The 16,893-nt window shown below is 45.4% G+C and overlaps 1 protein-coding gene across 4 annotated transcripts in view; it reads left to right on the top strand.

Annotated features, from left to right (window-relative positions):
• The window catches only part of Cyrib (CYFIP related Rac1 interactor B), a 124,970-nt gene that overhangs the window by 34,052 nt on the left and 74,025 nt on the right, over positions 1-16,893 (top strand). For all 4 annotated transcript variants that reach the window (XM_087556460.1, XM_087556466.1, XM_087556464.1 and 1 more), the window contains 1 exon segment: positions 4,857-4,909. The gene's annotated coding sequence lies outside the window, so the exon portion shown is untranslated.

Genomic DNA, 16,893 nt, shown 5'->3' with positions numbered 1-16,893 from the left:
TTATTACTTCATCCTCTTAATCCTGTGGAGCGCGTTTCAGCCTCATTTAGAAAAATGATGGTGAATTCCAAGTGAAAATAAATCTGAAGGCTTCGTTCTAAGTCGTGAATGTTTATCGCACAGTTACTATTTATTAGCCCTGATCCTGGGGAAAGTTTTACAGCTGAAAGAAGTGAGCCAGGGTTGCCGGGTTTGCCAGGACTCCTTGACAGGGTTCTTGGAATGGAGCAGGACTATGGGTGTTAGTTTATAATTTTATTATCAGGAATAGAATGAATCATGGTCACCAGAAAAAAAAATCTCAAGTGATAAACAAGCCAATAAAGTTGCAGGATGAATTCTCGGAGGGGGGGGAAAGGAGTAATTATTTGAATTATATTTGCCTGTTTAATTAACATTTATTGTCTTTTGGGTAACAGGCACTGCTGGGTACTTTTACATCTGCTATTTTATTTAATTACAAAGAGTTCTTCACTTGCAGATAAGATTTCCCAGGGGCTTCCCTGGGCTAATGAGTTAGCCTGCCTGGTGTTTCTCAGGCCCAGCTGCTCATGGGGATCACCTAGGGAGCTGCAGGGCCATCTGGTTGCTGGGGCTTCCTCCTCTGGGATCCTATTTACCTGCGTAGGGTTGGCACCCAGCAGCAGCATATCAAAACTCTGGACAAGCCAGCTAAGTTACTTCACTCGCAGAAGAGAGTTCCACCCGAAACTTCTCAGCAGTAAGCAACTGTTGTGAAGTTCGGCAGCTGAGTTTGTGGTGCCATGTGGAATACACCCAACACCTGTTTTCTTTCTTTCTTTTTTTTTCTTCCCTTTGTCTGTTTCCCATTGAGTGGGGTGTGGGGAGTGTCGGGATAATTATGGAACGAGAAACAGCCTGGCAAAACGTTTCCTGAAATGTCTCAGCTCCAGAATTTGCCGGGTTAATTTATAGTCTGACTTTCCTCTGCTGTGTTGATCAGAGACATCCTGTAGGTGACTCACCTGCTAAGAGGCTGTCTGTGTCTGTGTGTGGTGGGGTGGCACGTGTGTAGGGGTCAGAGAATAATTTGTAGACGTCAGTTCTCTCCCTCCACCGTGGGTGGACCTCAGGTTGTCAGGCTGGGTGGCAAGCATCTTAACCCACTGAACCCTCTCATTGGCTCTCTTTCTTATGAGCAAAACAGAGAGACAGAGACAGACAGACATGCAGACAGACAGAACCAACAAGCACCTTGGTGCAAGAATGGAAATCATAGGATAACTCTGTTGAGTCAGGTCTCCTACCTTATGTGTGTTCTTTAGGTTTGTGTAGCAAATGCCTTTGTGCCCACACTTTGATTTTTAAAAATATTCATTTATGCTCTGATATGTGTGTGGAGACACGTATGTGGCGGTCAGAGGACAGTCTGTGGGAGTTAGTTCTCTCTCTCCTACCATGTGAGTCCTGGAGATCAAACTGAAATCATATTTGGCAGCACGCATCGTGTTCAGCCATCTTGACACCACCACCCCCTTGTGTTTTGAGACAAGGTCTTTCACTGTCTCAGGCCTCAGCTTACCAAGTAAGCCAGACTGGATGACTAGTGAGATCCAGGGCTGGCCGTTCCTGATGTGGGCTAGGTGGGCTTCACTGGTAAGTGACCCCCTAATGTCCAGTCTCTGCCCTCTGATTGACTCCCTCTTGCAAATGGCCTAGCAACAAGTCTAACTAGAGTCAACAATAAGGGCTGTTGGCTCTGCTTAGATACTCTCCTGCCTCTGGACAGCTGGGGCTTGCTTGTAGCTGTCATTGTGGATAGAATCCCCTTGGGGAAGCTCTGCTCAGGTCCTCAACACTTATCAGGCTGAGTTAATGGAATACCCTTGCCTGCCCACGTCTGTCCTTGTACCTACCCTCTGGCCATTTTAACTGGACTTGCTCTTGATATGAGAGCCCTGGGTGGCTGTAAGTTTCAGTGTGTGGCCTCTGAAGCCACAGTTCTGGCACCGTGAGTGCTTAGGGACCTTCTGTATCTTCACTGTAGCAAAGTCTGTTAGATCTCAAAGAGGGCAGGGGACTTGGCCCAAGTTAGGTGACTCTGGAAACTGTGGTGAGTCTGTGGTATACCCCAGTTTCTGTTTGCAGGAAACTTGGGAGTGAGAGATTGTCAGTCACCTGTCTTCAGATACCACCCTCCTTCTGCCATGGCATTGTGTCCGGGGTTTGCTCCTAAGATATACGGTGGTCAGCTTCCTTACTGTTTTTAGAAACAAAGCAAGCCAAGACGCAGTGAGAGTTCCCATGTCTTTTCTCATTTCTAGGATTTTGTGCAAGGCTTTAAAAAGTTTCCCAAGTAAAGAGCTTCTCCCTGTATTCTGTTCTAAAAATTCTTGTCCAAGAATCAGAACAAGAGGGATAGGAGAAGTGACAGTTATGTGTCTATGTGTGTAGTATGTATCTACATGTGTAATTTGCATATGGTATATATGTATGTATATTATGTATGTACCTATGACATGGGTGAGTATATGTGGGGTATATGTATGCATGTGTGGCATATTTGTAGTGTGTATTTTCTGTCTTATATACATATATGGGGTATATAAGTTGTATATGTGATGCATGTATGTAGTATGATGCATGTATGTGGTATGTGTATGTATGGTATACATGTGTATGCATGTATACTTTCATATTGTGATAGGTTATGTTTAAGTGAACTATGTATGATGTATATTCATTGTATGTGTGGTGTGTTCCATATATGTATATATGTGGTTTATAGTTGTGTGGTGTATGTTTCATTTGTACATGTATGTGGTATGTTTTGTGTACATGAATGTGTACATGTGTATGGCATGTAATGTGTTATGTGGATATTGTGCTTGTATGTGTGCAGCGTGCATGTAGTGTGGTATACAGGTATGCTTGTAGAATGTGAGGTGTATAGGGTGTGTGTATATGGTGTCCATCTGTGTGTGATATGGTTTATGTACATGTGTGCATACACATTGGAAGATATGTCTGTGAGCATGGCTTAGACAGCCTTTCAGATGAGTCTTCTCTTTCTTTAAGCCATTTGTGATGAGTTTAAAAGAGAATGTTAAAGCATACAACCAGAACAGGGGGAAAGCACTTGCCCCTGTGAACAGAAGCAGAGCTGGCTAAGCACACAGGGTGACAGCAGCAGACAGTAGTCTCCAGAGACAATGAGGCCTGGCCCCACACCTTTTGTGAGTAAAATGAAGCGGGTTAAGTGGCTTCCGCTATTTTCAGAACTCAATGGAAAGCTAAGTGAAAACTCCCAGGCAGCTGAAGATTTGATCCTAGAAAAGGGCACTCATTCTGCTCACCTCCATCTGGCAGTGAGTGTGTCTAGACACCTCTGCCTCCATTTCAAGCTGAATGCTGGTCACGTGTTAAGAGGGATGTTGTTGAACCCTGGTTTTCTGAAAACTCTCTTTGATTTATAAGCTTCTGATCTAAGAGATTCATTTCCGAGAGTGAGAAGTCTGAGGGCACTGTGCATGTTTTCGTCTTCTCTGTGCAGAACAGAAACCCCAAACAGGAAATGGTTCAGGGACAGAATGACTGAGATCAGTTCTGAGTCAAGTTGAACTGAACATTTTTTTTTTTTTCTGGAACCAGGGCTTCTGTAGCCACTCAGAATTCTAGGACCTTCTCTCCTAGAACTTGGAATCTCAGAGGACAGCATGGCCCCACCCCACACTCTTCTGAGTCTATGGAGTCCAGCCTAAATGGTCCTTAGTTACAGATGTTTTCAGCTTTGCCCTTTCTATGCAACTGTCTGCAAATTACTTCTCAGAGTCAGCTCCTCCTTCCGCATCTCCATTTCTCCTATCCCTCCCTTTCCTTCCCCATCTCTTCTCTCCTGTCCCCCTCTTTCCCTCCCCATCTCCCTTCTCCCCACCACCTCCTCCTCCTGTTGATGACTAGATTATTTTCAGCACTAAGTGAGAGAAGTATTTGAGAAACACCACAGCTATGTGTGTCTAACCTTGACCCATGGGCTACATACTGCAAAGGGTAGTTTTGAATGTAGCCCAATACAAAATTGTAAACTTAACTTAAAATGTGACATTTAAGGAGTCTTATTTCATTTGCTTTTCTTTCTGAGACAGGGTCTCACTCTAATTCTTGATGGTCTGGGACTCACTGTGTAGACCTGGGTGTCCTTGAACTCACAGAGATCCACTTGCTTCTGCCTTTTGAGCACTGAGATTAAAGGAGTATGCCTTCATGAGTTTCTGTGTATCAGATATGTGCAGGTACCTGTTGAGACCAAAAGGGTGTCAGGTCCCCTAGAACTGGGGTAATAGTTGCTTGTAAATTGCCTGATGTGGGTGATGGGAACTGAACCTGGGTCCTCTGCAAGAGCAGTAAGCACTCTTAACCACTGAATGATCTCTCCAGTCCAAACATGACGTATCTGTGTGATGTTCATTTTTGTAACTTGATTGCAGAAGTTTGTTTTATTTTCCTTGTTTAGTTTTTTTGAGGCAGGGCCCAAAATCAGATGAACAAAAACAAAACCCCAAAATTATGGCTTTCCTGGAACTCACTGTGGAGACCAGATTGGCTCTGAACTCACAAGAAATCCTCCTGCCTCTGTCTCCCAAGTAGTGGGATCCAGGGCACCATGCCCAGCACTTGCATAGTTCTTGGGCATTGTCTTTGTAGATGACAGTCCTCTGATGGTACCATGCCAAGAGACGGGATGCTTCGGTATGATATGTCCACTTACAAGTCGTCTTCTCAGACCATGTTACTAGTAGTGAAAGGGAAGCATTAACAGTCAAGGCCAGGATTTACTAGTGGCTTTCATCGTGATGCTGGAGCTCCTTTAATCACTGCTGTCACTCTTCCTACAGGAGAAGGCACCGAGGCCCGGAATCTGGGTAATCCTTTCAAGGCTGCCGCATTGGTAAGTAACAGAGCTGGTATGGGAGCCTAGCCACTTGGCTCTAGACCCTGTGCTGCTCACTCTCACTTGGAAGAAACAACAGAGGGGACTTTCACTTCAGTAGAAGTGTCCCTGCCCCATGGAAGTGACAGCACATAATGCATCGTCTCCTTCGGCCTATGAACACTGAGAATCTGAAGGCTGTTGAGTCAGATTAGTAATTTAAATAACTAATTTTGGAGGCGAGGTGATACTTCTACACTTCCTGTCATAGGTAACAATAGCAGCTAAGATTTCTGGGACATAGACTGTGTGTAGACATTACCCAGGTCAGCTCTCACAGCAGCTCTACAAAGCTCAAGCTCATGGGAAGGAAGGACCTTGCCCGGTCACTCTGTCATTGAAGGCAGAGTCAGTATTCACACCTGACTTGCAAGCTAGTGCTGTCAACCAGTGTAATTTGTGTCGCCACCCTCTGAGGGCGCTTGTGGGAAAACCATTCTCCTGGAGCTCAAGTGCCCCCTGGCTGGCAGGGTACCTGTGTATTTTCTGACTTCTCCCCTCCACCCCCCTTAGTTTCCTCAGCAAATTCCACATGGCTGGCCAGCTTTGTGTTGTATGGAGCCCTCAGCACAGTGGCCCATGGCAGTCTCTACTCAGGCATCCTTTAATGTTTTTTTCATGGAGCTATGCGAGCCACTATACAGAAATCTTACTCTTTACAGCCGAATACATGTTTAAGGTAATACCTACGTTAGCTGCCCCACATCAGGAGACAGTATTTCTATCATGCTAGGAAACTCCCTAGAATTGCCTGATTGATCAGCACCGTGCTGATCTTTATCATGTCCGTGTTTTTAACTTAGACAGATGCAAGTATATTTTTCAATAAAACAAACTGAAGGCAAAAACACCTTAAGTAGCATAGGTGGCCATGCTGGCTGGCCTCTGAGTGTAGTGGGATGGATAGGAGGCCTGAGTCTGCTATTCTTTCTCTTAGTCTTGCTTCTCGGTGCCTTTTAAGATTTGAGCATCTTGGGCCATCAAGTGTCTCCTGTATTTAAAGATTGTAATTACCACACAGCATGCCCCCTAAATTCAAACCACCTCTTCCATATGGTGCTTCGCTTAAGACATTCAGTCCAGTGCTAAAAGAAAGACATATGTTGTATGTCATAAAAGATAGTCAGCTAGTCTTCAAGTGTGAGGCCATATGGGATTTTCGAACCACTTCGAAGTTTTCAGCTTGTCTATTACACTCTGATGTTAGCTGCTAAACCTAAATCTTACATTTATTGTTCAGTGGGGAGGGGACATTATCATGTGAACAACTTTTGGAGCCTGTTCTCTCCATTCTCTTCAATGTGGGTTCTAGGGATTGAACTCAAGTAACAAGGCTGGTGTGGAAAGTGCTAACACTTACTAAGCTCTATGAACAGCCTGTAAACCAGAATTTCAGTGCCAATCGGACTGACACATGAATGAGTGGGTTTAGTGACCTGGACGTTTGTGCTGAGATGATCCACCAGGCTGATTTATTTGCACAAATACTTCCCAGTACAAATGTAGAGTTGATGGAAATAAAAGCATTGGGTCTTGGGGAGTCTATTAACAAAACATTCTAAAATCAACCGGAAATTCAGAGGAACATGTATGCCAGTGGTTATGTGTGAGCAAAAGCTGTGACACATATGGGACTTCTGTAGTCAAAGATTCCAGTGACTGGGGTTTTAGTTCTACAGTGAGTCTAGAAGTAAGGCCTGATAGAAGGTGGAATTGAGCATCCTGGAGCCTTAAAGGAAATGTTTATTTCTTTATGAAAATGGGGCTAGAAAACTTCACTACCTGGAAGTTTACCATGAGTTGAAAGAATGTTACCTACAAATAAAAACTAAAGCAAGGGGGAAACAGTAAAATGAGCAAACCAGTCAAAATGAAATGAAATGAAGAGAGTCATTCTATTTAAAATCTAACAGAAGGGTTTAAGGAATGACTAGCTATAGGGAGGAAGTGAACTATCATACAATATTAACCACTACTAAGTGTGCCAGACACCGTTCTGAGTTCTTGGCTCAACTCACTCAATCCTCAGAACAAATTGTGAGGGGGCATTATCATGGCCATCTGTATTTTTATTTGTTTATTTTACATTTCTAATTAAAATATAATGACATCATTTCCTCCTTTCATCCCTTCTAATACCCTCTCCAGTCCCAACTTAATAGCCTCTTTTTGTTTATTATTGTTACAAACATATAGACAAATACATAGAACCCGCTGGGTCTGTTTTTATTCATCCTATGTATATGGTCAGGGCTGACCACTTGTATTGGATAACAAGTCAGGGGCTCAAACCTGGGAGGGCTAATTCTCCCTCTCAGCAGACATTAGAGCCCTGTAGTTCTCTGTCTAGGGGTTGGGTCGTCACGAGGTTTTCCCCCTTCCATGTTAACATGTCTTTTGGTATTGTTGTTGTTCGGGTCTTATTCAGCAGTCCTTTCTAAGAGTCACACAGCAGACTTTCTGGTACTCTGACTTTCAAGCATGACACCTCCTTGCCTCTCCTCTGCAGTGTCACCTGAGCCAATGACGTAGATGTGTCTATTGGAGCTGGGCTTCCCACAGCCCATTGGCCTTTCCATTGTGTCCAGTTGTCACCTCTATTTTATAGATGACAAGGAGTGTAGTGAAATCCTGTTATTCATGGTTGTACACTTGCACCGGTAAGGATGGAGCTGGGATTTGGCCCCAGCAAGAATTAAGAATAATCACCAAGTGGGAAAGGGATCTAGATATGGAAGAATAGTGAAGAGACATAGAGGGCAGTACTTTTCACCACATAGTGGGACTTAAGGAAAAACCACTCTAGGAAACATAAGAATTAAATGTCTTTTGAGATTTCCTGTAATCTTTGAGATCTAAGAATTTGGGAGCAGGTGAGCATCATGGGTAAAACATGCAGGGAAGGGTGGCAGAGAGAGCCTCGGTTTGCACCATAGTATATATTGATGTGTTCACCAATGTTTACAGCAGTCTCCCTAAGAAAAGGGGAAAAGACTGATTTGTAGCATTTGATGATTTCTTTTTTAAAGATTTGTCTTTACTTTTAAATTTTACTTTTTATGTGTATGGATGTTTTGCCTGTATGTCTGTCTGCATACCATGTAACACCCACAGAGGCCAGAGAGTGTGTCAAATCCTCTGGAATTTACAGACAGTTGTTAGCCAACCATGTGGGTGCTGGCAAGTCAAACCCGGATCCTCTGAAGGAATAGCCAGAAAGCCACTGACTAGTCCTGTATTTGCTGCTTTCTATAGTGTAAATATTCCCACGGTGACCAGTTCCAGGCTAGCAATGTAATGTCTCTACACTTGGAGTTGAGAAGCTGTGGCCATGGTTGGGTCTCTTGAAACAGCGTGAGCTGGCTTCAGCATGTCATTGGCTCACATGTCCATGCTATTTTAAGTTCTGATTCTGAGTTGTGCACCTAGGAGTGGAATTTCCAGGAAGTAGTAATGTCACGGGTGATTCATAGGGGCAAGAAGAGACAATGGGACGGGAGCAGAGCTCTGCCCTTCTTTCTTCCCCTGCACTTAAAAACATAACAGGAAAACAGCCTTTTGTGAATGTGGGCAGAGGTATGGCATAGTCCTCACAGTGTGACACCATATGCATTTAGCTAAACACTAGGTTGAAGTCCTCATCCTCCCAGGGTTTACGGCCTCCCTAGCCATGGGTTTTTGATGGGATTGGCAGTATCAGCTATGAGCTCCATCTTGTGCAGTGGGTCTCAAATCTAGTCATGGAACAGTTGGGTGCCCCATGACACTTGTGCCACCATTGCATATCTTGCCTGACAGGTTAATGTAATTGGTAGGGTTCACAGCAGAACAGGGCCAATGGTTCCCTTTCTTTTCCAGTGGCCTGTACAGCACCCTCCATCATCATAAAGCTAGAGAGTAGGAAGGGAGCTTGCTCTTAGTTCCAGCTTGATTTCTCTGTCTTGCAACCAAGGGGTGGGGTGTGTGTGTGTGTGTGTGTGTGTGTGTGTGTGTGTGTGTGTGTGTGTGGTGTCTTCGGGAATAAGGTCTTAGATCTAGTTCCAGTAAGCATGCAAGAGTCTATATTCTTTGGGGCTTTGCTAACCAACAACTTATAAGGTAGTCAGGATTTAATTTTGAGTTGTAAGAAAAGCAATATTCAGAAAAGTAGGCATTCATATCTATGGAAAAGAGAGGAGCACGAATATATTTCCATAGCTGTCGCCATACACAACATGGATACTTTCTTGGCTCTGCTTAGAGTACAACTGGAAATCTGCTGTAGGTAGGTGACACCTGACGCCATGTCCTTTTATATGCATTTGAAGTTTTTTAAATTACTGTTATTTATAGACAGTTTTATACCTCAGGCTAATTTATAACTTGTTGTGTATCCGAGAACAATCCAGAACCAGTGATCCTCCTGCATCAGACAAGTCATGATACCACCATGTCTGGTCACATATTGCTGTTTGATGAAGAATCAATTGTACCTAAAAGTGTACTTGGGACTAAGCATGGAGGTACATGCTGATAATCCAAACCCTTGGAGAGGTAGGCAGATTGAAAGTGAAAGAACAGGCTGGGCTCCACAGAGGACAAGACAGAACTGCTTAGGGAGCCTTGCACACGAGAGCCCTTCCCAATTTTAGAGGGAGTCAGCAAGTCTCCAGTGGGAATCCAGCACTAAGTGCTAGGCACTTTTCTGTGCCATCAGTCTAGCCAGTACATATGCCACTGTAGTTCTCCTCAGTGTCTGACTCTGCCTGGATTTCCAAGGGATCTGTAAGTAGGTGATAAGTATCTGTGAATCCCATTTTCAAAATGACTGTGTGTGTGTGTGTGTGTGTGTGTGTGTGTGTGTGTGTGTGTGTGTGTGTGTGAGTGTAAGAGAGAGAGAGAGAGAGAGAGAGAGAGAGAGAGAAAGAGAAAGAGAAAGAGAGAGATAGACTGACTTGTGTCAAGTCCTGGCATGCAGTAGATGAAGTTTGGTGGCATTATTTAGTGGGGTTTTATGAACAGGCACTGCTTAGCCATCCAAGGGGTTCAGAAGGTATCTCGTTTCCATGCCACCTGCCGCTAATCCCTGGCGCCCTCCACCCCCTGGGTTACTCGGAGGTATTTTGTCATTAATTGTCTCAACTTGTAGTCTATTTGCTCTGGAAAGCCAAAACTCTTGTTTCTGGAACAAATGAATCCCCAATGTATTTAGCAAGCAAGAGGGGTGAGAATTTGTCCCACTGTGTCATCCTTTTTTAGACTTATTTGATCCACCCACCGCCTGTCCAGGATGTATCATCAAAGGCCCCAAAGACACTGACTTCTGCTCACTGACAAAGAACATTCATGACCTTTCTTAGCAAAATAAATGTTCCCAGAGGGGCTTTCATTGCTGTCGCTGTTGCTGCGGTTGGCCACATGTCGAACTCATGAGCTGTTTTATAGAACCAGAGGTTTCTCTTCTTGGTGCTCCCTGGTTACGGTTTGGAAAGAAGTTCCCCAAGTGGGTTATACATCTTTATGACGCTGTCTGTGATCTGGTGAACAGTAACCCAAATAGGTGAGGAGACAGGGATGGCGGCCGGCTTATAGAGTCGGGAGATGGGGGTGGCAACGTCAGCTGACGGTGGAGATGCAGCTAAGAGTGTCACATCCCCTGCCTGCAGGTTCCCAGTGGTGGTTCACTTGGCTATGTGGTTTCCAGTTCTTGGTTCCATTAAGCTCTTGGTGGATCATTGCCTACGCGGCAGGCTGGGAGGCAGGGTATTAGTTTACTGGAAGATGGGTGTGAATCAGCAGTGATATCTGACTCCCTCAGACAGTCATGCTGTCCTCATTGCCTCAGTGGAGACAGGGAGTGGGCTTAAGTAGCGTTGCCCTGGGAGATCCTTCCCTGACGCCCCCTCCAGGCTCCAGTTGCCCTGTGGAGAATAACTTGACTGTATTCTTACTGGCTTTGCCCAGCTGTAGGAAAGAAAGGGTGGCCACCTCCTTGTTAGACTGTGAGCCAAGAAAGGTGCTGGGGGTCCACCTGCTTCCTGTGCTCACGGGAACTCAGACCTCCCTTCTTGAGATTCTTTCCATCTCCAGACAACTCCAGCTTGAGCTGGCTTCTGGGGAAAGGAGGCTTGATTGTCTCTCTACTTGAAAAGTTTAAAGACAGAATTTGAGGCATAAAAAATCTGCAGCCTAAAGTCTTGCCAAGTCTGGACATAGTTTTTCATCTCTGGACGAAACTCATTTCCTTTCCAGATCACTTAGTGCTTAGCGGTTCAAACAGGTTTAGAAAGGTCACCTTCCTTATAATCCAGCTGGAAGTCACAGAATTGAGTTTACTGTCCCTCTGGCTAACATGCACGTGCCCCAAACAGTCCCTGTTGCTAAGTGTACTCTGTAATCTGATTCGCCATTCTAGGACAAACACTCGGCCACTGGAGAAGGTAGGCTGGTCTCTGAATGTCTCCTGGGGCACGGGGACAGAGAATAAGTCCAGGGGCTCATTCCCCGAGGCAGTCTGTGGACTGTTTTTTGAATGATGGGTAGGCAGGAGCAAAGGAAGTCCAAGGAGACAGGTTTTAATTAGTGTTTACTGGATGAGTGAATGGACAGAGGAATGAGCAGAGGAGAGCTGGAGTGAGGGCTGGTTGTTCGGTCCGTGCTGTGGGCTTAACAGATGGAGCTTTGTAAAGAAGAGGGAGACTGCTTTGAAATCTAGCCATTAAATTAACTGAAATATTTACCAGGAGACGTGAGGAAGACAGACATGCGATAGCTGTTTCTGGGTGTATATAGGGCATTGACAGGGCAGGAGTGACAGTTGGGTCCCTACTCTGTGTCCTGAGTGCTGGAGAGACACTTTGTTCTCACCTCACTTTAATTTTTATTAGAAAAATCATGTTTTTTTTTGCTGGTCAGTTGGGTGGCTTAGTGGTTAAAGGAACTTGGTGCCAAGCCTGATTGACCTGAGTTCAGTCCCTGGGACACACATGTAGAAGGAGAAAACCAAGTTCTGCAAGTTGTTCTCTGACCTCCACATGTATGTGCGCACGTGCACGCACACGTGTGCACGCACACGTGTGCACGCACACACATGCACACGTATGCACAGATGCGTGCACTGAAAGTCTTTTTAGCTTTCTATCTAGGACTAATTGTAATTAATATCTTGATATGCCTTTATGCCTTTCAGTCTTTTTCCCAAGTTACATGGCCTTTGGAAATTTAGGTGTTTATATGCTTGTTTATTTTGAGATTGGCTGTGTGGCCTTTGCACTCTCTGAAGTCCTCCTGCCTTATCCCCTTGAGTGCTGGGATTCCAGGTGTACACCACTGTACCCAGGTCTTATTTCATCCTGATAATTTGTTTTTGTCAGAGAAAGAGGCTATGTCTAGAGGTGTGGGTACCCTGGGGGTCAGGGTTCTTCTGTCTTCTGCCAGGCTTACAAACTCCCTTTGATTTCTAGGTCTTTGGCTTGGCTGCTGTCTGCCTGGCAGGCTGCACCATATCTGTCAGGGTTTCTTCAGGATCTAATCCTAGAATCTTGATCTCCTTGCCTTCTGTATTGTCCACTCATTTAGCTACTTGGTCAAATACTCAGGAAAGATTTCCTTGGTGCTTTGGCGGGGGGTGGGAGGGAGTGAATGAGGGAAACCCTCATTTCCCTGGAGTTTCAGTTTACCTGAGTTCCACATCCTTTCTGGTTGTTAGTCAACCCTCTAGCAATGTGGGGCTGTGATGGTGACAGCCACACTAACCAGCCCAGGACTCCTGGTCAGACAGTACATCTGGAAAGCTGGGAGATCTTGTTTAATGTATGCACATAATCTTGTGGGTTGCTGCTCCTAACAGGAATGGGTGTGTATGGTGGAATGGGGAGCTTGAAGCACACTTTCCCTCTTCCCAGTTTCCTGGAGCTGTGAAGCCCACCATTGTACACATATGATGACCCTGGTTTCTGAGTCTCAGAGCAGAGACATGGTCAGGAACAAGGTCAGCTGCAGAAAGGGAGGGTAATACACTCTGTGGGTCTGGCCTCTCCTGTTCCATGACATGGCTCCTTCAACCCCAGGGAGACCAGAATAGTTACCCCACTGTGCAGAATAGGGAGCTGGGGCCTTGGCTGGACTTACAGCTTGGTCCCGGGTCTCTATGGTTCTCTACACCTGGGACTTCTTTTAAAAGATCCCAGGCCAGGGCCTGAGGCCTTAAATGCTTCTGAAACTCCAGGTGGTTTGATTCTTTCTCCCATTCATTTACTGGAAAAAAAATTACTTGTTTGAAGGCCTCTGTACAGAAAAGCTGTTAAGCCCAAGTTCCAGGGTGACCAAGACCTGTTGGTGTCCTCCTCTGAGAGAACCTGAATTTCAGTTAAATCAACAGAAGTACGCTTACATGTCTGCCCATCCTTTTAGTGAGTCAGTCAGGATGGATCATCAGGTGTGGTGTGCTGAGCTGCAACTGACTGAAGTCCCAGTTCAAACAGGGTAATCACAGTGAAGTGATTGACAGGAGCGGGAAATGGCATGGGCTCCAGGCACGTTTTGATCAGGCTTGCTTCCTTGGCGATGCTTAGGGCTCTGCACATCTGACTCCTAGCTTCATTCTCAGCCTCCTGTCCTTTACAGCAGCTCGGGTTGAAAGAGGTACCATTGCTCTGCAGAGTTCTTGAGCAGGATTTCCACTCTTCTCTCAGGCTGGGTCCTCTCAGGACTTGTGTCCGCTTCTCAGACTAATCAGAGGGGACAGCATTGTCTTAGATGGTTCAGCACCCACCTTTGGAATTGAAGACAAGACTGTGTGGAAGAGATGTGACCAAGAGGCAGTGACAGTCTCCAAGCGGTTTCCGTGCAAGAATGGAAACAGAAACTGTGCCAGGGAGGTCCCCTGTTTCTCAGGGCAGATTCTGCTAACAAGTGCACATTGGTGCTTTGTTTTGTTTGTTTTGAAAGCTCAGTGTTTTGCACTTTCACAGTGACTCGAAGCACACCTCTTTCCATTGGTCAGTTATTTCCACCTCACAGATGAGGAAACCAGCGTAGGGAATCTTAGGGTACAGCTGGCCTTCAGGCACTAGGAAGCCAGCAGGATGTGTCTGGACTGTGGATTCCACTCTATTTCCCTTTTGGGATAGTTTGCAGAGAAAATAGAATCTTAATAGAGGCCCTAAAAAGGGGTTTCTAATGACTCTTCACAATAAGCAGGGCCTTGGGTGCAGTTAAGGCTTTGCATCTCCAGCTTTTATTAGGAGAATCCTGCCTTTTTTTTTTTTTTTTTGGTTAGGCAACTGTGGATGGAAGGAAACCTCATTTCCCAGGTTCCGGGAAGTAACAGATAATTGGGTGAGCCCCCAAGAAAAGCAGAGCCATTTGAACTCACAGTGATTCAGAAGATATAGCCTCAGATGCTTTTACCCAAATGGGTTTTTCTCTTTTTTTTTTTTAAACTTCTCTGCCGGAGGCTGCCATTTGTTTTCTTAAGCAATAGAGTAACCATTATGTAATCTATACAATGCCTCCTTCCCCCGGGCCCAAGTAAACTGTGCCTCCAACAATGCAGACTGCCTTTTCATGTTGGCAAAGAGTTTACATAAAGCTAGTGGGAGTCCTGAATTAAACTGCCAAAGCAAAGGCAAACAGCAGGGTTTTCTGCTTTTCTCCAGATACTGCAGAGACAACATCCCACAGCGCAGGAAGCTGACTTGTTGAAATCACTTTGTGCTGGTGCAGGATACAAGCGTGCTGTGTGCTCTGTGCTGTGTGCTCTGTGTGGAGCGTGCCTGCCCTGAACATAGTGGACAGGTGAAAGGGCACCTGCTTGTTCAGAGGCCCCTTACTTACCTCTCTGTACCCCAGGAAACACACTTATCTCAAGAGAAATGAAAGAAAAGTGGAGACCCAAATGGTTGGTGGTGACTACCTGAGGAATGAGGTTTTGTAAATGTCCCAGTTTTCTTTCTCTTGTGATGAGCAGAAAGCAAGCTGGGGGAGGAAAGGGTTTGTTTGGCTGGCTTACTGGTTGCCATCTCTAAGCAAGGAAAGCCAAGGCAGGGACAGGTAGGAGCTGAAGAAGCGACCATGGAAGAATCCTGCTTACTGGCTTGCTCAGGTACCTTTCTTAATGCAGCCCAGGTCCTCCTGCCCATGGATGGTATAGCTCTTTGTGGCCTGGGCCTTCCTACACTAACCATTAAGGGAATACTTCATAGACATACCCATAGGCCAGTGGTTCTCAACCTTCCTAATGCTGCAACCCTTCAATCCAGTTCCTCAGGTTGTGATGGACCCCCCAACCATAAAACTGTTTTTGTTGCTACTTCATAACTGTGATTTTGCTGCTGATATGAATTGTAAGGTGAATATCTGATAAATATGTGACCCCTGTGAAAAGCTCATTAGACCCCCCCAGAAGGGTCACGATGCATAGGTTGAGAACCTCTGGCATAGGCCCGTCTGAATGAGGCAATTTCTTAGTTGAGATTCCTTCTTGTCAGGCATGTTGGAGTTGGTGCTAAGTTGACAAAGATTCCAACAGTAACTTAGGTGCTGTCTCCTATTTTTTTTTTTTTTGAGTTCTTGTGTCCGTTTTCCCTCTTCAAGATTTTTACTGAATGGTGCTTTACCTACCTGTGTTTCCCTTACGTTCTTTGCTTACTGTTCTGGGTCATGGACAAAGAGGAGTTCAAAGCTCAGCAACCCCTGTTCCTAATAAACAGCCATTGGTGGGCCTCCTCTCCCTGGGTTCCCTTCCCTCCGTTCTCATCCTTGTAATTTTGGAATTCCGATGACCTTGAACACGGTGGAATGGTTCAGCGGGACCTAGAAAAGGTGTCAAGTAACACAGGGTGTGAGAAATGCCTGTGGGTGGGCTTAGGGTTAAATGTCAGGTAGACATTTTATCTTTCAAAAAGGTTGTTGAAACTTGTTGACCCTAGCTAGAGACTGACTGTAATGGCTGTCATTAGGTGTGGGATTCATATTGACCCAGGACAGCAGAACCTGTCTTTACTTTGTTGTAACCACAGCTCCTAGAGACCGGGGGTTGATGTCCCCCACCTACCCACCTACCCGCCTGAGACGTCAATTTGTATGTGTGTGTATGTATGTGAAGAGAAGTCTTGCTGCTTCTGTAACCTTGGTTTCCAGACTTGTCTGCAGGCTAGAATCAACCACAGAGCTTTTTAAATTCAAAGATGGAGACAACATATTAGCAGGCTTAATTTATAGACTTTGGGAATAAGCATTCTCTCTCTCTCTCTCTCTCTCTCTCTCTCTCTCTCTCTCTCTCTCCTCTCTCTCTCTCTCTCCCTCTCTCTCTCTCTCTCTCTCTCTCTCTCTCTCTCTCTCTCTCTCTGTGTGTGTGTGTGTGTGTGTGTGTGTGTGTGTATGTGTGTGTGGTGTGTATACCTGTGGAGATCATCCTTGGGCGTTATCCTTCTTTAGATACTGTGCTCCTTGGTTTTTAAGGCAGAGTCTCTTACCTGACTCAGAACTTGCCAATTAAGCCAGGCTGGCAGGTTGAGCCATAGGGATCTACCTGTCTCTGTCTCTTTGTTGCTGAGATTACAAGCACATACACCACACCAGCTAGCTCTTTAATGTTGGTGCTGAGGATCGAACTCTGGTCCTCCCGCTTGTAGGCCAAGCACTTTACTGAGTGAGCCATCTCACCAGCCAAAGTCATTAGTTTTTAGGCTCTTCAGCTCATTCCAGTTGCAGACAGAGTCTGCAACAGTGCTGTGTGATGACTATACCATGATTATGGTCTGGGGATTATTCTCTATGGAATGGGGATCATGACAGTGACAATGGTAATGGCTGACGTCTCTAGGCCAGGCCATCTGCTGAGTTTTTATAGATGTTCCCACTAGTCCTAGTTCTCTGTGGGAGGCTGGAGAAGAAAGGAGGGCCAATGTACCTTCAGTCTGATGTCTGAGGAGCTGACTGATTGGCAGGTAAAGGGCACT

Source organism: Rattus norvegicus, chromosome 7, assembly GCF_021556685.1.
Source record: "Rattus norvegicus strain SHRSP/BbbUtx chromosome 7, alternate assembly SHRSP_T2T, whole genome shotgun sequence".
Lineage (NCBI taxonomy): Eukaryota > Metazoa > Chordata > Mammalia > Rodentia > Muridae > Rattus > Rattus norvegicus.
This window is presented reverse-complemented; position numbering and strand designations above follow the sequence as displayed.